Source organism: Schistocerca serialis, chromosome 4 (assembly GCF_023864345.2).
Source record: "Schistocerca serialis cubense isolate TAMUIC-IGC-003099 chromosome 4, iqSchSeri2.2, whole genome shotgun sequence".
NCBI classification, from domain to species: domain Eukaryota; kingdom Metazoa; phylum Arthropoda; class Insecta; order Orthoptera; family Acrididae; genus Schistocerca; species Schistocerca serialis.
In genome coordinates, this window is record NC_064641.1 from 802,322,927 (window position 1) to 802,338,541 (window position 15,615).

The window sequence follows — 15,615 nt, forward strand, 5'->3', positions numbered from 1 at the left end:
TGAGAGAGCGAAAACGCTCAATTCCTAAAATTCTTCAGATTCGTTATTTAATATATTCCACATTTTGTCCGGTGATTGTTCCTTTTGTAGTGAGTCTGGGAGACAAGCGAAAACCAGAGGGAGACGCCTCCACTGGTCATCTGTAGCTTGTGCTAAATCGAGATCTGAGGGAGGAATTATACGTGGCAACAGTTCCATTAAAGGCATGAGTGAAGGTGTTGTATCTCGGTAACTTTGTGACAGGGCATAGGTTTGAGTGCCGCTAGTTTGGACAGCACTTTATCTTCCATATCATACCGTTATTTGATCTGGCACGTAGCTGTCTGTAATATTTGAGAATTAATAGCTCTCATTAGGTATGCAACACATAAACACACAAATGTACAGAAAACAATAAAACACAAATTATATATGATTTGAGGCAAACGAGGTGTACTCACCACAGGAAAGTTCCTGCATCGATGATAAAAATCCTTGATAATATGTGGGTGCTTCTTTGTCTCTGGTGTGCCAACTTTCTTCAGAATTTTCACACCCAAATACAGTTGTGAATCTTCCAAATGATGAGCTGCATATTTTGGGTCAACATCACTGAGATTTTTTCCCATGGCATAAGTGTGTTTCATGAAATACAGAAGTATTTCTGTATAGAGAGCTCTAATCTTATCATGAAGGTCAACAATTACTACTGCTCTAGACTGGAAATACTCGTTGAAAGTAGTAATTTTTGGTAGAATCCACTCTAAGAACATATAATACATTTTTGCAATGGAGTCATGTAGACAGTTAAAAACTTGTTCAGCACTTAGAACTCGCTCAGAAAGCCATTTTTGGTTAAAAAACAGCATTAGAGCATCCTAGTTTTCCAGCACTGTCCTAACAACCGCGATCATTAACAGCCAACGTGTCTCTGAAGGATGTAGTAATTTGTGTGGTTCCAAGTTTAAAAATACCTGGAATGAAACATAATGTTTAGCCTATTTCCACACGGTCGGACGTAAAATAAAGTCTATGAGATGGTTCAAATGGCTCTGAGCACTATGGGACTTAATTTCTGTGGTCATCAGCCCCCTAGAACTTAGAACTACTTAAACCTAACTAACCTAAGGACATCACACACATCCATGCCCGAGGCAGGATTCGAACCTGCGACCGTAGCAGTCCCGCGGTTCCGGACTGCGCGCCTAGAACCACTAGACCACCGCGGCCGGCAGTCTATGAGATATAAAATGCTACAATACCTGAAATTCCTTGAACTCTGCCTGTGTCTTCGCACTGAGTTTGAAAAAAGCCATAAATATTCCTCGCGAGGTCCTCACAAGCTCTTGGAAGGTTCTTGCACGCCTCGCTTGCGCATATATGCACCGAATGACAAACACACTTATTACAAAAATTCCCGGGCAGCTATCTCGGAATCTGCTTGCTACAGAATTACGAACTCCCATCATAGTATTGCAACCATCTGCTCCAAAGTCAATAATATTGGCTAATGGAATGTTATGCTGTTGAAACGTTTTTACTACACCATTGTAGAGATTTTCTGCAGTAGAAGCTTTCTCAACATTTAAGTCTCCATCTTCATAAATTTTATATAGCTCCCAAAACTTACTTTCAATACAACCTGTAAAAGGAGAAGTGATACAAAGTGGTAACTCAACAGGAAAATTTATTTTAGAATTAATTTGGTTATTATTTCAAATCTAACTCTTATTGTTACTCATCTGAATCTTTGTCATAAAAGCGGATAGCCACGCAGGAATTTTTCACAGTTCCGATATCGGTGGACTCGCCCGTCATTATGCTAAATTTGGCGTGTTGTAGTTTTTTCGCCAACACTTCTTTGTGTGACGTCCCAATAACATTAGAAACAATGGCACGTGCTTTGTGCCGTTTAAGAGTCATCCGAGTCTGGAAAAATATCTTTTAACCAACCGGATAAATGATCAGCTAAGAATGCTGATAATTTGATTTCAGCTTTAGCAACCATCTTCTTAACTGGTTGTGCGTTTGTGACAAATTGAGCAACTGAAGGCTGTCGCACGGTAGCAGACTGCACCATGCTTAGGTGCTTCTTACTTCTGGAATGGTTTTTAATATTCTTGCAATATCTGCATCGCGCCCTGAGCGGATCACTATCGCGCACCAGGCAATTATGTAAACCTGGCATATGTAGCCACTGATCACGAAATTTTTGTTGTCTGTCTTCGAGATTTCACCACTTTTTAGACGTTTTTTCTCCAGCGTGCACGAAAGTTTCGTGCTTATGTTTTCATATTCACTGTCACTTCCCATTTCTCCACTCACAGTAACACACAGTAACCCGAAACACTTACAAAAAGAAACTACACAATAAATGAATTCAGCTAAACGTACTCGTAATGACTATACGCGAAATACGCATTGTTAAGAGTATCGTTTGTTGAAGACGAAACAATACCGTCTGATGAAATGTCTTTCGTTTGTACTTAACAATTCCACAATATTGTAGGGTAATTAGGTCTACTATTAATTGCTTTCCAATAATATTCACCGAGCGAGGTGGCGCAGTGGTTAGCACACTGGACTCGCATTCGGGAGGACGACGGTTCAATCCCGTCTCCGGCCATCCTGATTTAGGTTTTCCGTGATTTCCCTAAATCGTGTAAGGCAAATGCCGGGATGGTTCCTTTGAAAGGGCACGGCCGATTTCCTTCCCAATCCTTCCCTAACCCGAGCTTGCGCTCCGTCTCTAATGACCTCGTTGTCGACGGGACGTTAAACACTAACCACCACCACCTCCAATAATATTCGATTTAAGTTACATTTAGTGCTTTGAGATTCGTTGACCGCTCTATTTCTGAAACTTAACAATTCGAACTGAGTGAAATATGATATGCATAGCAAAGCGATTCGTTATTGTTAGCTTATTTAATTTATTTTCCAGGGCTAGGCTTTGAACTAAGCCTCATTCTCGACTTTAATTGTTTTGTCATGTCGGTAGTTTGGCGCTCTCTCTCCTGCCTGAAATTTGTTGATTGACAGAGGCTGCATGGATTCGTAACAGTTTCTAATAATTTTTAAAATATAACAGTTGAATTGATTATTTTCCAAACAAATGTGTATAATGTGTATTTGGTAAAAAATTTGGACCCGCCTCCATAGCCACACGACTTGGTGTGGTGTCACGAGCCACGAGCCCGCAACTAATAAGGTTCGAGTTCGCCCGTGGGCATGAAAGTTTCTGTGATGTCTGTAGAGTAAGTTAGGATAGGATAGGGTAGAGTAAGTCGTCTGTAACGACTCCAGTTATCGATCGGATTAAACGCTAAAAAAATATTAAAAAAAAGTTTTAGGCAAAATTCTCGTATGTTCGTGTACGGTATTCACTTTTGCCTCGTACATCGTACAAATGACGAAATTCTCGTATGCGTACGAGAATTCTCGTGCATATCACAACCCTGCTTCGCCGTGAAGCGTTCAAATGAAGTAGTTCATTCATGAAGTACGAAAGCCTTGTGAAGTTGCCCCGTTCAGTTCGCTTGCAGACGCGGAAGTTTTGAGGCGTGCTACGCGGTCGCTCTTCCGTGTGACGCTTGTATTTACCTACTAGTGCACGCGCGTAACAGCTTTCGTTTGGTACGGTTTTCTGTTAGACACATTAACACCTGACATTACTATCGGTGACGGCAAGCCCCGCCATGTATGGTGGGGTGTATGGAGAACGGGGTGGTGACTTCGACGCCCCTATGGGACAACGTCAACAACCACCTGCCCAGCGGCTACATCCAGATGCAGCACCCTTACCAGCTCCTCCAGGAACTACATTGGACAACACGACGGCTGTGATCAGCCACTCGTTAGCAGTTGTTCGGGGAGAATCTGGAATACAGCCGGCAGAAGAGCATATGGATTTATCGGAACAGGATTCCTCCAGCTTCTCCGCTACGAGAAACAAGCGACAAAGTGAGGTCAGTCTGGATTTAAGAAATTCCAAAACCTTCATAGCAGACGCTAATCAACTCTTACCTGTAACTGACGTTTCAAATGTAGCTGACCCCCATGTAGTAACTGCTTCTGGGCTCACTCCTAACCAACATGCTGCAACTAACACCCCTCCTGTGGGACCTGCACCTACTCCGAGGTCTCTCAACTTTTACAAACGTACAGATAGGGGACCATTCGTAGTTTACATTGAATGTTTGGACAAAAACTTAGGCCGCTTGCACCCCATGGCACTAGGGAAATTATTGCATATTTCCTTGCCAGAAGTGAAGAATTCTATACTTAACATCTCTTCAGCACGAAAAACAAAAGTTAAGGTGGAACTGAAAACCCCAGACAAGGCTAATTTCCTAGTTACCAGTGAGGTATTAAAGTCAAAAAATATAGGAGCTTACATTCCTTCCTTTGTTGTCCATAAGCTGGGAGTAATCAGGAAAGACGCGGAGATTTTGGAAGTCGTACAATCTCCCTTCCCTGTTGTAGGTGTTCGGAGGTTTACGAAGAGATATGGTAAAGACCAAATCGTTAAATTGCAGACTTGTTTGTTAACCTTCGACTCTCAAACCTTGCCGGAAGCCGTGTCTACTCACGGAACAAGATGTCCCGTAGACCTTTATGTACAAACTGTCAGGCAGTGCTTTAATTGTCTTCGTTACGGGCACATCAGCAAACAATGTCGATCTCAGATGAGATGCATTAAATGTAGTGGTCCACATAATGTTGAATCCTGTGTCTCACCTATCACTATTTGCGCTCATTGCGGGGGACAACACGCATTCCGGAATACCATATACGGCGACAAGCTCAAGAATTAGCTACGTTCAACAACAGTGACTTCAGGGATGCGCTGTCTATTGCTCGTATGCCAACCTATGCATCCGTCACCGGGGTTCAACAACATCACTTGCCGGCTCCGATCGTTCCTTCTCCAACAAATTTGAGCTCTCCGGACTTTCAAAACCCACAACTCTTCCCGCCGCAAGCATGCAGAGGCAACTACGCGGAAGTGGGGACGCAACTCAGTGTGCAACTATGCTCCAGCAGACACACGTCGCTTACCTGCCTCTCCGGCGGCAGGCGCAAGTAAACAACGAAAGTAACGTTCGTGAGTGGTCCCAGTACCGCAGCCTGTTACATCCCATGCAACATTCATTCACTCCTATCAGCCAAAATCCCATACCCCACAAGCGCCGAATCAACGACAGCCTCAAGGTCATGCTGAACTTATAGATAAGATAATAAATGTGATTGATATTGTCATGCAAAACATGAGACAAAATAGTGCTATGAACAATTCCGATATCCGGCACCTCGTTACTAGCATATTTCAGTCTCTCTCTCCCTAAATTATGGCGGCTTTAAAAGTATTGCAGTGGAATGCGAGATCGGCTAATTCTAATAGAGAAAGCTTGCAACGAGAACTGTTCGTAAGTCAGCCTGATATCGTTCTGTTATGTGAAACTTGGTTCAACTTCGAACGAACTGTTCGCTTTCAAAATTATTCTACAGTAAGGGAAGACCGTCTCGATGGGTGGGGCGGCGTAGCTATACTGGTAAAAACTTTGCTGCCGCATCGACCGCACCAGTTACACGTACCTGTCACCAACTTTGAATTAGCTGCTGTGGAGATACGAACTGCCCACAAAACCTTTACAGTTGTCTCGTTGTATAACGCTCCCCACCACACTATCGTGGAAGATGACTGGAGACAATTAACAAGTCAGCTTCGTCCTCCCTTTATCGTAGCTGGAGACGTGAATGCCCACCATGTTGCGTGGGGAGGAGACGTGACAGACAGGAACGGCAGGACATTGATAAGCGTTATCGAAGATAATAACCTAGTGATACTCAACGATGGCTCTCCTACTATGGTAACTTCACCTCTCCGTAGACCCTCTGCAGTTGATGTAACTCTTTGCACCCCCTGCTTTACTGAAATATCTAATTGGTGCGTTAAAAAGGATTCAATGGGATCCGATCATCTCCCAATAGAGTTTCACATTAACATCAACGTCGATACTACGCACATCTGTTACTCTAATAGTACGTGGAAAATCAAGGAAGCCAATTGGGCCTCTTATAAGGAAACGGTTCGGCGGGCACTCGCAAATACGAGACGTGACTTACGGGACGAAGATGGATACCCAGTTTTACTCAGTGCTATGAACGTCGCAGCTGGCATCAGCATCCCTAAGAAAAAAGAGTTTACAGTAATGAAGCACCGTTCTCCTCCTTGGTGGAATTCTGAATGCTCTCGGGAAGTTGCGAAGCGACGACTCGCCTTGAAAACCTATCGTCAGAATCCTTCATTGGACAACTTCTTGGCTGTGTAAAAAGTGAATGCGCGAGTTAACAAATCCCTGAAGAAAACCAAGAAGGACAGTTGGAAACAATTTTGCCTGTCCCTAAATAATGAAACCAGTATGGCAAGCATCTGGCATAAAATAAAAACTTTTAGAAGAAGAAGACTGCCTTCCTCCCCTGCTGCTGCCACGGCCTGGTTAGAGGAATTCATAGATACAATCGCTCCCCCCTCCGGTACCATTTTTAAACCATCGGCTGAAGAAGACCGCTATCATGTTACCGAGCGAGGTGGCGCAGTGGTTAGCACACTGGACTCGCATTCGGGAGGACGACGGTTCAATCCCGTCTCCGGCCATCCTGATTTAGGTTTTCCGTGATTTCCCTAAATCACTTCAAGCAAATGCCGGGATGGTTCCTTTGAAAGGGCACGGCCGATTTCCTTCCCCATCCTTCCCTCACCCGAGCTTGCGCTCCGTCTCTAATGACCTCGTTGTCGACGGGACGTTAAACACTAATCTCCTCCTCCTCCTCCTCTATCATGTTCTTCTTCGTCCTTTCTCTAAGGAAGAACTCAACGAAGCTATTAAAATATCGAGCGACAGTTGCCCTGGCATTGATCATACACACTACTCTATGCTTGCACACCTGCCTATAGAAGCGAAAGGCTTTCTCTTGAACATTTTTAATCAGTACTGGATGAAGAAAGACCTCATATCAACATGGAAGACGCAAGTAATAATTCCAATTCTCAAAAGTGGTAAAGATCCAAATGTCGGTACTAATTATAGACCTATTGCCTTGTCGTCGTGTGTTGCAAAAACACTGGAAAGAATGGTAAAAAGGAGACTAGAATGGTGGCTTGAAAAAAGTAATTTGTTGCCTCGGAGTCAATACGGCTTCAGAAAAGGCAAAGGGACCATGGAAAACCTGTTTTTGCTTAATATGGATATCACGTCAGCCTTTCAAACGAAAGAGACAGTAGTGGCAGCTTTTCTTGACGTTAAGGGTGCATATGATCACGTACAAATACCGCTACTCTTGGACAAGCTGGCAAGATTTGGTATTCCTTCACGGATGATCTACGGTATCAGTACCCTGATTACTCAAACAACGATCTACGTCCGTTTCAAAGGTACCATGATCGGACCTTTTTATGTCTCCCAGGGCTTGCCGCAAGGTGCAATTTTAAGTCCTCTCCTGTATACTCTATATACGCACGACCTAGAACGCATACTTACTCCCCCCACAAAAATCCTACAGTATGCTGATGATATATGTGTTTATTCTACTGCTGCTTCATATCTTCAGGCCAAAACGGCATTAACCACAACCATCGCACACATCGATGAGTGGCTCTCTATCAATGGGCTGGAGATCTCGGCTGAGAAATCAGCAGTCGTTCCTTTCTCCAAGTCGACGACAGCTCGCACTGAAGATCACATTACCTGTGGCAAGTACACCTTCCAAATAAAATCTCACGATCGATTTCTGGGGATGATTTTTGACTCTCGGTTAAGCTGGGCGCCCCACATCCGATCCACCGCTACGAAGTGTGAAGAAGGTTTAAATTTAATCAGATCACTTACTCGTGTCTGGTGGGGAGCGCACCAGAGTGTTTTACTCACCATGTACCGATGGATAATTCGATCTCGATTAGACTATGGCTGTCAATTCTACCACACTGCGTCAAAGATTCATCTCTCCAAATTAGATACTCTTCAATATAGAGCCATTCGTAACTGTCTTGGAGCCATGCGATCGACGCCCACCAACGCCCTTTTAATAGAAGCAGGGGAGGACAAATTCTACATTCAAGGCATGGCCATTATGGACATTTCCGTCTATCAAAGTAGGGACTGCATTTATCGACTGTGGATTGCATCCCACAGAAGGAATAAAGTGCCAGCCGTTTGTGCCAGCTTTGACACTTGGTTACCTGTCATACTTTCTATACGGCGTTCAGCGCATCTCCCTGTTTTTGAATATGATCTTCAAACGCTCTGCTCCCAGATCCCAGTCCATTATTTAAGTACGACCTGGCTGGACAGTACTAATAGCAACGTTGGCTTCAATCGTCTCGTTCAAGCACAGTGGCCGGGTTTTCTCTGTGTATATACCGATGGCTCCAAAATTCCGCAAGAAGAGTGTACAGGATGCGCTTTTTTCTGCCCTCAGATCCAGATCCGCAAAAACTTCAAACTGCCTACGAGCACTTCTATTTTTACAGCGGAGACAGTGGCAGTTTTGGAAGCACTTAAGTTTGTCTCTAGTACTTCCTTCCCCAAGATATTGATAGTATCTGACTCGCAAAGCGTTCTTAAAAACATTCAGTACAGTCGATGGAACAAATCAACCAACAGTTATGTCTTGGATGTGATATCTGAATATATTCGCAGCACACGCACGGGTCGGACGATCCATTTGTTGTGGGTACCTTCCCACTCTGGTATCCTCTATAATGATGAAGTTGATGCATTAGCCAAACAAGCGGCAACCTTAGGCACCGTCCTGGATCTGCACCTTCCTTATACAGACTACTTACGTGAAGTCAAGGATCACGCAAGACAACAATGGCAGGAAATGTGGAATTTTTCTCAACAGACAAAAGGCGGTTATTACGCAGTGCTACAACCTTGGATTCCTTCACAGCCGTGGCTCATGAGGACACATCTGGACCGATCCACGATTTCTACCATCATTAGACTCCGCTTCAATCATGCCTCTTTCCCACAACATCTACATCGGATCAACGTTTACAGTTCACCAGCATGTGAGTGTGATCCCGAGTCGGAAGCTGATGTCAACCACATCTTATTTATGTGCCCCAAATTTGACCGCGAACGGTTGGTCTTTCTGAAGACATTGCTGAGTATGGGCTACCATCTTCCTCAATCAGCTTCTTCTCTTTTGTGTACTAAAGACGTTCGTCTATATAAAGTGATAGTTAACTTCATCAAGAGTACTGGTTACAATCTGTAGGTTTTAATGGTGTACGTAAATTATAAATATGTCTTGCTGATGAAGATATTTCAGAATTGATGTGAATTGTAAGCCAAGACACTTTTAATTATTTTCCAATTCAATTCAATTCAATTTTTAAAACATTATGTACAACACTGTAACAGTTAAGCTTTTTATTCTTGTAAATATGCATTTCTGTATTTGTTTATTCAATTATGTGTACATTGTCACTATGTGTTGCCGATGGCTAAATTGAGTACACACTCAAAGACCAAATAAACAAAACAAAAAAAAGTTGCCCCGCTCGAACAATAAAGCTTGGTAATACTTCATAATTTTACCAACAGATGGCCGCACTATGCAGTAACGTGCACGCGACGTTTTACGGCGTAAAATTTACGCTCCTCCAGCGTCTGAGTTAACTTACATAGAGCATGGTCGAAGGGGACAAAGGTAAGGTAAACAGAGAAGCCTGTCACATATAAAGAAGGTATTACATTTAATCTTGCTCGACATTTTCTCATGAAGCGCCCAAAAAAGTCTTTATCTGCTAAGTGAAACCTTATTTGTTGTATTCATGGACTGAAAACTGCAGTCCAATTTTATGTTCCTTTTAAAGTTTAATGCAAAATAGAATGAGTATGTTTACCACTGTTACAAAGTCTATATACCTACGTTAAGTAATTATTCAGAAGTTTTCCTGTAGATTTTATTTTTGTTGAGAGTAATAACCCTCCAAATTCAAAACGTAAACTGTCATCTGTAGTCACTGGTACGATTTCAGGTAAAAACCCTCTTTATTTAATTTGGAAAGCAGTTTTTGTGTCTGTTCACTCTTATACAATGGCTAGCAACTCGCGATTGCGTAAAAGTAGTGAATTTGGGGTTTCCTCGCCGATTTAGATGATGGGAAAGCAAAGTGCAATTGTTGTTCTAAGTTTATTTCATATAAAGGAGGAAATACATTTAATCTAGCGCGTCATGTTCGAGTGCTGCATCCAACAGTGTCATTGTCAGTCAGGCGCTTAGCGCCCCCTGTTCCTGCATCTTACGATATTTCTTGGGCAAATAACCCGGACAATCCGGAACCAACATCAGCAAATGCCAGAAGCGAACAGCAGTCGGTGCCAGAAAATAACAGTATCACTTCCTTATCAGACAGCAGACATCAATATCACGGAACATTACCTACGTATTTTCAGAAACATCTTTCGAACAACAGAAATTAGGAGATAGATTTCACACTTCTGGAGACTGTTGTAAAGGATTATTGGCCCTTCAACGTAGTGAAAAGTAAACATTTCCAAAGTTTTGTAGGCAAACTGAATGGTGCTTACAGAATGCCAGCCGGCCGCGGTGGCCGTGCGGTTCTAGGCGCTGCAGTCCGGAACCGCGGGACTGCTACGGTCGCAGGTTCGACTCCTGCCTCGGGCATGGATGTGTGTGATGTCCTTAGGTTAGTTAGGTTTAAGTAGTTCTAAGTTCTAGGGGACTGATGACCTGAGATGTTAAGTCCCATAGTGCTCAGAGCCATTTGAACCATTTTTTTGAACAGAATGCCAGCTCGAAAGACCATTTCCAATGCACTACTACAACAACAGTACGCCATGATGAAGGAAATTGTGAGAGTCAATTCTGCGGAAGCGGTTGTGCTGACAATGGATGAGTGGACCTCAACCACAAGTGAGAGTTATTTGTCGGTGACCGCACACTACGTTAAAGGCCTGGAGCTGGCGTCTTCCCTCCTAGAGTGCTTTAAATGCCACGAAAGGCACACGTCAGAACTGCGACGTGTCACAAGGGAATGGGGCATTCAAGAAAAAGTCGTGTGTGTTGTTAGTGACAATGCTGCTAATATTGTGGCAGCTATAAGACACAGCCTGGAAACACATCCCCTGCTTTGCACACACACTCAATTTAATTGTTCAGAATGGGCTTCCGCACATTCAACTCATTCTGAATAAAGTAAAAAAAATTGTTGAATATTTTAAATGAAGTTCGCAGGCCTGCACTAAACCGAAAAAGATGCAGGAACAGTTAAAAAAGCCAGTTCTGACACGGTTACAAGATGGAATTCAACCTATGACATGCTGCGAAGAATAATCGAGGTTAAGAATTCCCTAATGACAGTTATCAAACTGAATTATCCAGATCTTCCAAATCTGACTGCAGAGGACATTGAAAGTGTAACACAAGCCTGTGACCTGTTGAAAGTTTTCAAAGAGTGCACTGAGGAAATGTCAAGTGAAGATGTTGTCACTGTTTCTAAAGTTATACTCCTTAGTCGCTTGTTGAAAAAATGGTGTTGCAGATTTGTTAATAACACTGAAATTCATGTAGACGTGCAACAGATGGTCGAAAAGTTAGCTCAAGACCTAAAACGACGATTTCGAAATATGGAGGAAATTTCCATTTTCGCAGAAGCAACTTCATTCGATCCTCGGTTCAAATTACGTCGTTTTTCTGATAAAAATTCTGCTGAGAAGATGATATTAAACCTGATCAGGCACTGTGAGAAATTTGTGACGAACACATTTACTGCTACTGCAATAATCTCAGTTCCAACCACTGAATCTACTTCTAGTCTCTGGCTCGAATTTGATGAAGTGTTTTCCAGGCTGCAGGGTAATCCACACCCGAGAGCTGCTGCATTAGTGCAAGTGGACAAATATTTACCAGAGCCCCTGATACAGAGACAAGGCAATCCACTTCAGTGGTGGTCTGAAGGGCTGTCAGTGTACCCCTCGCTCTTTGAACTTGCAAAAATACGACTGTGTATTGTTGCAACCTCCACGACGTGTGAAAGAGTGTTCTCGAAGGCAGGACACCTTACAACTGACAGAAGAAATCACCTGACAGGAAAAAAAGTGGAACAAATCATGTTTTTAAACGTAAATCTCTGAACATTTGCCAAATCCGTTATATATATAATTAAGACAATGTTCAAATTGACATTTAGTGTAATTATTTCAATAATGTGTACGAGATAAACATTCCTACACGAACGATTATCTTTCAAGCGTGGATTCCACGCATGCTTCAGTTCCAGACTCACAAGGTAAGCTTTTTATTTTCATGTTGGCTGTGCGTGCTCACACAGCCAGCCTCTTCGTTTGTATCTTTAATATTCATTTGTCTGCAAGCGCTGCCAACAGTAGGCTACCCGTAGACGCGAAGTACAACTGCACAAATAGTCACGGGTAATGATGCCAGCACTGCAGGAAGCAGCTGACTCTGCCTTCCCCTCGCCCCTCGTGGCCCCAACCACTCCTAAACCTATCCTTCCCCACAAACACCGCGCGATTCGTCAACAGGCAGCAGAGGGAGGACTGAAGTGAAGGGAGACTGAGTGACGTAGCGCCTATGTAATGGGTGAGGGAGAGGGGAAGAGAGTGAGTGAACTAGAAAAAAGTGTGGAGTGTGCTATCTGTGAAGAGTTTGAAGTACCAGTTCATTGAAGTGGGAGTGAAGCGTTCATTTGAACGACTCATTCACGAGCTCCCCATCACTAATTAAGGTTATGTAGTATTGGGGAAGCGATTTAATGATCATGCAACGGACTTACCACACTTTCAAAGAAGCTATCCGCGCTCTACGAACGTTAAAATGCGATGTATAGCCCAAAATGTTGCCATCAAATTAGTCGCAAGCAACAATAAACAGGTACTGGCAAGTATAGGGCCTATCTGCTAGCTGATACGAGGGTCAGTCAAAAAGTAATGCCTCCTATTTTTTTTTCTACGTTTAATTGTCAGGAAATTTAAATGCAATTACATAGGTTGAAAACCACAACATTGAGGATCATTTTGTCATTTTTCAATGTAATCTCCGCCCATCTCTACAGTTTTGGTCCATCTTTGAACAAGGGCATGTATCCCAGCACGGTAAAAATCACAGCTCTGCTTCCTAAGCCATTGACGCACGGATGTTTTGACGGCCTCCTCATCTTCAAAATGAATCCCACGATGAGCTTCTTTTAGTGGCCCGAACAGATGGAAGTCTGATGGTGCCAGGTCAGGGCTGTATGGGGGATGAGGCAAAATTTCCCATCCAATTTTGACAATCTCGTCAGAGGTGTGACGACTGGTGTGTGGTCTTGCATTGTCATGCAAAAGAAGAACATCTGCCATTGATTTTGTTGGGCGAACTCGCTGAAGACGTGCTTTAAGTTTGTTGAGGGTTGTGACGTATTGAACAGAATTTATTGTGCATCCCTGCTCCAAAAAATCAACCAGAATCACACCCTCTGTATCCCAGAAAACTGTTGCCATAACTTTCCCTGCCGATCGCACAGTTTTGAATTTTTTCTTCCTCGGCGAGCTTGTGTGACGCCACTCCATTGACTGCCTCTTTGATTCGGGTTCAAAAAAATGCACCCATGTTTCGTCCCCGGTCACAATTTTTTTCAGAAACCCATCTCCCTCCAAACGGAAGCGCTGCAAGTGTTGGGAGGCTATTGTTTTCCTTGCCTCTTTATTCTGATCGGTTAACATTCTTGGAACCCACCGTGCACAAACTTTTGAGTACCCCAATTGTTTAATAATCGTGATCACACTGCCTTTACTAAGAGAAATAATGCGACACACTTCATCTGCAGTCACCCGACGGTCACCACGAATGATGTCATCAACTTGCTGAATGTTGTGTGGAGTCACTGCACTCACCGGCCTGCCGCTCCGCTTTTCGTCAGTCAACGGTGTTTGCCCTTCAGCTTCCTTACAACGACGAACCCATCGTCTAACAGTGCTGACATCCACTGTCACAACACCATACACCTTCTTCAGTCTTTCATGAATGCGTATGGGCGTTTCACCTTCTGCATTCAAGAATTCAATCACACAACGCTGTCTCAAACGAACATCGATGTCGGCCATCTTACAAACTTCTGCTGTGCTGCCACCTGTTGACACAGAAAGTTACTACTGCAGTGGATTGCAGAAGAAGGTTTGAGGAATGGCGCCAAATTCAAATTTTTCACTTAACTTAATTTCTTTAAGTAGAAAAAAAATGGGAGGCATTACTTTTTGACCGACCCTCGTATATCTGGCCAGATGAACTATGTCGATGCAACCAAGTGATATATTCGCAGCTGTAAAGTATGCAAACTGAGTACTTCAACAGTGTGTCATTCAAGTCATCATGCGATTTGAAAAAATGTGAAATACGCTGGGAGTAAATAATGAAACATCCATCTCCCCTTGATAAAGCCGTCCCACACACCAAAGTTTCCTGCCAAAGATTTGGTTATGTGTTTCAAGATTGACGATATACAAATCAAAAGACTGGAAAGCACAAATCTTCGAGTTCAAAGATGACATCTGGAATATTTTAGGTGCAATACTTGAAGATACAAACAGAAATTGACCACCGTACTGTAGTGCTGTGAAACTTTCAATCTTGTGAATATATTACAGTTAAACAATAGATAAAAGTGATGTAGACGTCCCTTGCATTTTTCTTCGTTCATGTACAGAGTGCATTGATCAGCCAGAACATTATGACCACCGCCCTTCTATCGGTATAAATCCATCCAGGCGATAGCAGCATCAGCTGGCGAGGAATGACTGCTACTCAGACACACTCACAGTGCTTGTAGTATGCAGAACGAGGAAAGCGCGCAATCCGTCTGAGTTTGACGGAGGGCAGATTGCGGAGGCTCGCCACGAGCATTTCGGAAACCGCACGACTTTTCGGGCGTTCTAAGACTGCTGTGGCGAGTGTCTTCAACAAGCGACGAAACCAAGGGGAAATCACGTCCAGATGTGGTGGCTTTGGGCGGCCACACCTCGTTACAGATGTCAGACGTCGTAGGCTGGGCAGACTGGTAAAACAGGACAGGTGGCGAACTGTGGCGGAAGTAACATGAGACTTTAATGGCGGGCAGTTTACAAGTGTGTCTGAACACACAGAGCTCCGAAGACTCCTAACGATGGGTCTCCGCAGCCCACGACTGATGCATGCGCCAATGTTAACACGACAACATCGGCAACTAGACTTAAATGGTCACGTGACCATAGATACTAGACGTCGGCGCAGTGCAGAGCGTTGCTTGATCTGGTGAATCACGATACCTTCCTCATCACGCCGATGGAAGGGTGAAAATCCGTCGTCTTCCAGGGGAACAGCTCCATAACACCTGTACTGCGGGATGTAGACAACCTGGTGGTGGCTCCATTACGCTCTGATGGCCAAAGAATATCGTGAACCAGATGCAGACATTGTACACCCCTTCATGTCAATCATGTTTCCCGACAGCAGTGGCATTTTTCAACAAGTTAATGTGTCATGTCACAAGGTCAGGAGTGTGATGAAATGATTCAAGGAACAGTGTGGCTAATTCCAGTTGATGTGTTGCCCCCCTCCCCCCCC